The sequence below is a fragment of the Dicentrarchus labrax genome, unplaced genomic scaffold, assembly GCF_905237075.1.
Source record: "Dicentrarchus labrax unplaced genomic scaffold, dlabrax2021, whole genome shotgun sequence".
NCBI classification, from domain to species: Eukaryota; Metazoa; Chordata; class Actinopteri; family Moronidae; genus Dicentrarchus; species Dicentrarchus labrax.
In genome coordinates, this window is record NW_026136704.1 from 20746904 (window position 1) to 20753236 (window position 6333).

General features: G+C 40.5%; 1 long non-coding RNA gene across 2 annotated transcripts; it reads right to left on the reverse strand.

Annotated features, from left to right (window-relative positions):
- Positions 1 to 1091: 1091 nt before the first annotated feature.
- LOC127362890 (uncharacterized) lies at positions 1092 to 4795 on the reverse strand. 2 transcript variants are annotated; one of them, XR_007884602.1, is made up of 2 exons: positions 4129 to 4795; positions 1092 to 2570 (listed from the first exon to the last, which is right to left on the reverse strand). It is a non-coding gene; the product is annotated as an uncharacterized LOC127362890 (long non-coding RNA). The 2 variants fall into 2 exon arrangements; XR_007884603.1 differs by having other exon boundaries at positions 3695 to 4795.
- Between the last annotated feature and the right edge of the window lie 1538 nt (positions 4796 to 6333).

Consider the following 6333-nt stretch of genomic DNA (forward strand, 5'->3'; position numbering starts at 1 on the left):
TTTGCACTGAATGGAATTAGCCAGGGTGGCACAGTCCACACAGTAGCCGGCCTCAAGCAGACTTCCAAATGATCATCAATCATGGTGGAACAGTAATTGGACTGACTCACATAAATGAGTGAGGCTAAACAACAGTGCAATTGTTGGTGCAAGTGAATCAACGTCAACATCTTCCTGTAATAAATGTAGCGACTAGCATGATCTAGCTTGAATAGAAAAGGTGATCTTTATTGCCACCTCCGCTATCTCTTTCATGTTTGGCATTTTTGCACGTAACACTTGTTGGTGAGGGCGTCCGGTTAGCTCAGTGGGTAGAGCTGGCGACTCATGTGCCGAGGCTGAGTCCTTGCTGCAGCGGCCCAGGATTCGAATCCGACCTGCGGCCCTTTGCTGCATGTCATCCCCTCTCTCTGCCCCCCCTTCCTGTCTGTCTTCAGCTGTCACTATAATAAAGCCAAAAAAATATACTTAAAAAAAAAACACTTGGTGTATTATGCAGTGGTAATTAAGGAAGTCGGGGCAAGCATCATCCTCCCTGCACTTGGCAATAATTCCATTCAAGTGGCCAACCATCGTCCGTGGTGATTGACACCAATTTGTATACTGGGAGCTGGGTTTTCTCAATAAGTCTGAAAAATGTCCTTTCCCTGTGTGTGTTCTTTCATCACAGCATAGAGACAGCACTGGTTAAGTCAGGCAGGCGTTACAGGAGTGTGAACGCAAGGACAAAAAGTAGTGGTGGGTGGATCGATCCAAAATATCGATATATCGAGCCAACGTTGGTATTGATATTAATCGACACCAGTGTAATGAGATCGATACTTTAGTTTTAGTTCCCATCCTGTCTGCACTGCTGCGGAGGCGACCTGGCTGTCTGTCTCTAAGTGCCGCTGCTTTTGAGTGCCGCTCCTGTCACAGCGCGGAGCACAGCCAGGCACACTCTGCTCCTCCTCCCCCCTCTTGTGCTTTAATGTCACTTAACGCAGGTAAACAAGCAAGCAGGTCTGCCGGCCAAGAGTCACACACACACACACACACACACACACACACACACACACACACACACACAGATAAGAGACGGGGCAGAAGAATGGCGGAGAGAAAGAGGAGTGCTGTGTAGCTTTATTTTCAGGTTACAAATGAAACGACGGCAAATTGTTTAGTTCATAAACAGGCTGTACTCGATCAGTATTGGAGCAATACCAATTCTTGCGGTATCACCCAACACTAACAGAAATACTCTAACAGTTTCTTCCCCCAGGCCATCAGACTCTGCCCACACCGCCCTCGCCCACTGTGATGTAATGTCACTTGGCACCTTAAGTGAAACTGTGAAGCACAGAGCACCTTTCAACTCAAGGTTTCTTTGTTAACTGTATGGGTAGCTTGCCATAAGGTATTTAAAGCTGTTTAAGATAAAAAAAAAAAGGCATAATTTTATGTCGTAGTGCTGTTCATTCTGTTTTTATGGTAGGGATTTCTCATACTTGGGTGTTCTCTGAGTCTTCGGTTCTGGAAGCAATCACACCATCTGTTAAAAAAAAAGGAAAAAAAAGGGAGGGGAACCTGAAGCTGAAAGAAAAACGCTTCTACCTAAGGATCCTAAAAATATCTTTAAATGAATCATGGACTTGAAAGCGTCACCAGCTGAAGGTTTTGGAATGGCCCTCACAGTGACGTAACAATTCATAACAGAAGTTATCTCGGGACACTTTTCAAATTAGAGTAGGTCTAGACCATACTCCTTATAAAAGTATTTACAGAGACCCAACAGTCCCCAACAGTCCCCACCACGAGCAAGCACTTGGCGACGACGAGAGTGCACAGCTTATTTCTCCATGTGAGTTTTAGCTCTCCGGCAGAGGGGGACATTATCCCTGGAGTGTATAAAACCTCAGTCTTGATTTCCACATTCCCTTAGGACCACATCATTACTGTGGTTAAACAGAGTGGTGTTTTAGGTGTCTTTTCATAAACCCAGAAGAAGTAGAAGGCATGACAAGGATATTTTGTACATCCTGAATGGTTGAACACATATATTTTACAGGAAAGTGCTGAAAGAGAGGAGGGGAAAGCAGCACATTTGTCCGACAACATAAATTTGTCAAAAGGTCACAAGTCAAAGTGTCCATAGTGTTGCGATATTCTGTGATTTATACTCTATATATTTTTACCTGTATGATTATTAACTAGAATAGAAATATGTCTGCTTACATTGATTATGCTTACATTGATAAAGGGCTGTTAAGGGAATACTAATAACAGAAATAAAGTAATGAATATTAGATGTTTGTATGATGTGTTATAGAATTATAAGTTACTAATGAATATGAATAGCAGGCACAGTATAAGGGAGAAGAGTGTGGGTAGTTGCAGATATAACATGACATTCTTTTGGAGAGATAGCGGTAAACACGACCTCCGAGGTCAGTATCAGACAAAACAATGATGGAGCCAGACGGACTCCTTCCAGTTCCAGGTTGTGGCTACCCCAACAACACCATCCTTGGAGTCGAGATACCAAGTGGACGAGGGGTGGAGATTCTACCATCTGGTGCTATGTGTGTTATCTGCAAAAATATAAGAACTGATGTTAGAAACAAGAGGTTGCTCAGACTTCGTGAACTGGCAAACCTTGTGCATGTCAGGTTAATCGTTGTTGAACCCAGAGCTCTGTAAACTTTGCACATTCTACTGGTGTTAAGAATAAAGCTGATTATTGAGTAAACTAAATCTTCTCCTATTGCTTCATTAAACGAACGCGCGAGGAATGAGTTTTTGAAATACAGAAATTCCTCAACAATTGTTTGGTATTTTTACAACATAAAATATTCCAGTCTTTGATATTCAAGAAACCAGATGTGTATAGTAAAATCTATAAATGTCAGTAAACACATACATCTTAAAAGACATGTTTATTTGATGTTTGATTGTTTAAAATAGTTTAAAACACCCTTGTTGAGTGGGTGTGGCTTCTATTTTATAAAATCTTGCATCTAACTATACAATAACAATACAGAAACAAAATGTTTGTACAAATGTAGCTTGGTAAAGGCAATGGCTCTAAAACCTCAAACCCAAAGCTGCACTAAGAAAAACATAAGTACCTTTACCATTCAGCACATTGTTAGGCCTTCATTAGAATAGAATGGGTGGAAAAATAATGTTTGCTTTGAAGTGCTATCATGTCAACACAGTTTCTGTCACATCAATTTATATATTTCAGTTATTAAAACAAAACTGCAAGTAACAAATTCAGTTTAAGCTTTTAGTCAACAGAAAGTCTTCGGCAGTATTACTTTAAAAAAGTAATTAGTTATAGTTACAAATTACTTCTCCCAAAAAGTAATTGAGTTAGTAACTCAGTTACCACATCATAAAAGTAATTAGTTACTCAGCAAAGTAACTGTGACGTTATATTGTATGTTGTATGACGCTATTACATTCTATGACATCTTCTATAACGTCAAAGATGTTTATAATAACTGAATGAAGAATAAAAACACTATATACAGTATTTTAGAACATTTGGGATTTATTTGAACTCAATAGATTGCAGTCGGTCATATGCATAGAAATAAAAGTATATAAAAAATAAATATTGAAAATAAAATTCACACGTTACATAAACATTATTGCCTTTAACTTCAGTAAGCGAGAAGTAGTGTCGGTACTTTCAGTTTGTAAACGCTACCTTTGGATTTCCCTGGCTCGTCGCCATTGTCTCTGTCTTGTGTTTACAGTAGTAGTGAGGACGTGCTACGGCAAGCGTACTGACTCATTTCCGGTTTCCTTCCTGCTCTGTACACTGTTTGGTGCTGTAGCTCTGTCAGTGAACGCTAAATATAAATTAGTTTTACTCGTTACAGCGGTTATTTTCCCGCTTAACATTTAAACGTAGATTAGTTCTACCTAAGCACTCGGAGTTTCTCCTTCTTTTAGCGACTTTTCACTTCATCGCTTCATTAGCATTAGCAGTTAGCTATGGCTTCTCCCTCTCCTCTGTCCTGCTCAGTGTGTCAGATGTTTAGTTATTCCTCTGCCTCCTTTAAAGATAATGGTATCTGTATTAAATGTAGTTTATTTACTGCGCTGGAGGCGAGGCTTAGTGAGTTAGAGGAACGGTACCGCAGCACGGAGATATCTTTAGCCGCTATAGTTAGTCAGCCCCCAGTAGTTCCTCCGGTAGTTCCTCCGGTAGTTCCTCCGGTAGTTCCCGAGCAGCCGGGCAGACAGGGAGGCTGGGTGACTGAGCGAAGGAAGACTAAAACGCCGAAGCCCACAGGTCACCACCAACCCATTCATGTTTCTAATACATTGTCCCCACTCAGCGACACACCCGCTGAGGAACCAACTCTGGTAATTGACAGCTCCATAGTTAAATGTTTCCCTGGGGCCAGAGCGGCGACATTGAATCATATTTAAAACTGCTGGCTAAAGATAAACGTAAATACAGTAAGATTGTTATCCACGTCGGCGGTAACGACATCCGTTTACGCCAATCGGAGGTCACTAAAGTTAATGTGGAGTCGGTGTGTAATTATGCTAAAACTATGTCGGACTCCGTAGTTTTCTCTGGACCCCTCCCCAGTGTGACCAGCGATGACATGTATAGCCGCATGTCGTCATTCCACCGCTGGCTGTCGAGGTGGGGTCCAGAAAACGATGTGGGCTTTGGAAGCCTTTTTGGGGAAAACCTGGTCTGATTAGGAGAGACGGCATCCATCCCACTTTGGATGGAGCGGCTCTCTTATCTAGAAATATGGCGAAGTTTATCTCTAAAACCTGACAGTCCAGAGTTAGGACCAGGAAGAAGAGCTGCTGTCTTACACACTTCTCTGCTCTTTCTTTAGAACAGTCACCCACCCAAAACCCCATAGAGACTGTGTCTGTCCCCCGACCACCTAAATTATTTAAAGAAATAAAAACAAGAGGAGTTCAACATAAAAATCTAATAAAAATTAAAACCAACTCCTCAGTATCACAAAATAAGAGAATGAAATGTGGGCTGTTAAATATCAGGTCTCTGTCCTCTAAAGCTGTTTTAGTGAATGAATTAATATCAGATTATGAAATTGATTTACTTTGTCTTACTGAGACCTGGTTGTCCCACGAGGAGTATGTTGGCCTAAATGAATCCACCCCCCCAGTCATATTAATACTCACATTCCTCGAGGCACAGGCCGAGGAGGTGGAGTGGCAGACATATATGATTCGAGTGTTTTAATGGACCCTAAACCTAAACTAAATTATAATTCATTTGAAAGCCTTGTTCTTAGTCTTTCTCACCCAAACTGGAAAACACGCACCAGTTCTATTTGTTATAGTGTACCGCGCTCGGACCGACTCTGATTTTATATCTGAATTCTCAGAGTTTCTATCAAGTTTAGTCCTTAAATCAGATAAAGTAATTATTGTAGGTGATTTTAATATTCATGTGGATGTTGACAATGACAGCCTTAGTAACGCATTTATATCATTAATAGACTCAATTGGCTTCTGTCAGAGTGTAAATAAACCAACTCATTGTTTTAATCACACTCTTGACCTTGTTCTATCATATGGCATTGATATTGAACATTTAATAGTGTTCCCACATAATCCTTTCCTATCTGACCATTATTTAATAACTTTTGAATTCATACTATTAGATTATAAGCCATTAGGCAAAACTTCCTACAGCAGATGGCTATCTGACAGTGCTGTAGCTAAATTTAAGGAGGAGATTCCTTCAGTGTTTAATTCAATGCCATGTCTGAATTTAACAGAATCCTATAACGACTTTAGTCCCTCTGAAATTGATAATCTTGTCGATAGTGCTACAGGCTCACTACGATCAACATTAGACTCTATCGCTCCTATAAAAAGGAAATTATTAAAACGTAGGAGACTAGCACCTTGGTATAACCACCAAACCCGCCAGTTAAAGCAAATAGCGAGGAAATCTGAAAGGAAATGGCGCTCTACCAAATTATCAGAATATCGCTCAAATTGGCATGATAATCTTAAAACCTATAGAAAGGCCCTCCGTAATGCCAGAGGAGCCTATTACTCAGCACTAATAGAAGAAAATAAGAACAACCCTAGGTTCCTCTTCAGCACTGTAGCCAGGCTGACAGAGAGTCACAGCTCTATCGAGCCACATATCCCCATAAACTTAAGTAGCAATGACTTCATGAGCTTCTATAATAAAATTATTACTATTAGAGAAAAAATTAATCACCAACTGCCATCAACAGTTATCAGTGGCTCTCCAAGTTCAGGGACTTCTGTCAATGTAAACTTAGATATATATTTAGACTGTTTTTCTGCTATCGATCTTCATCAGTTAAC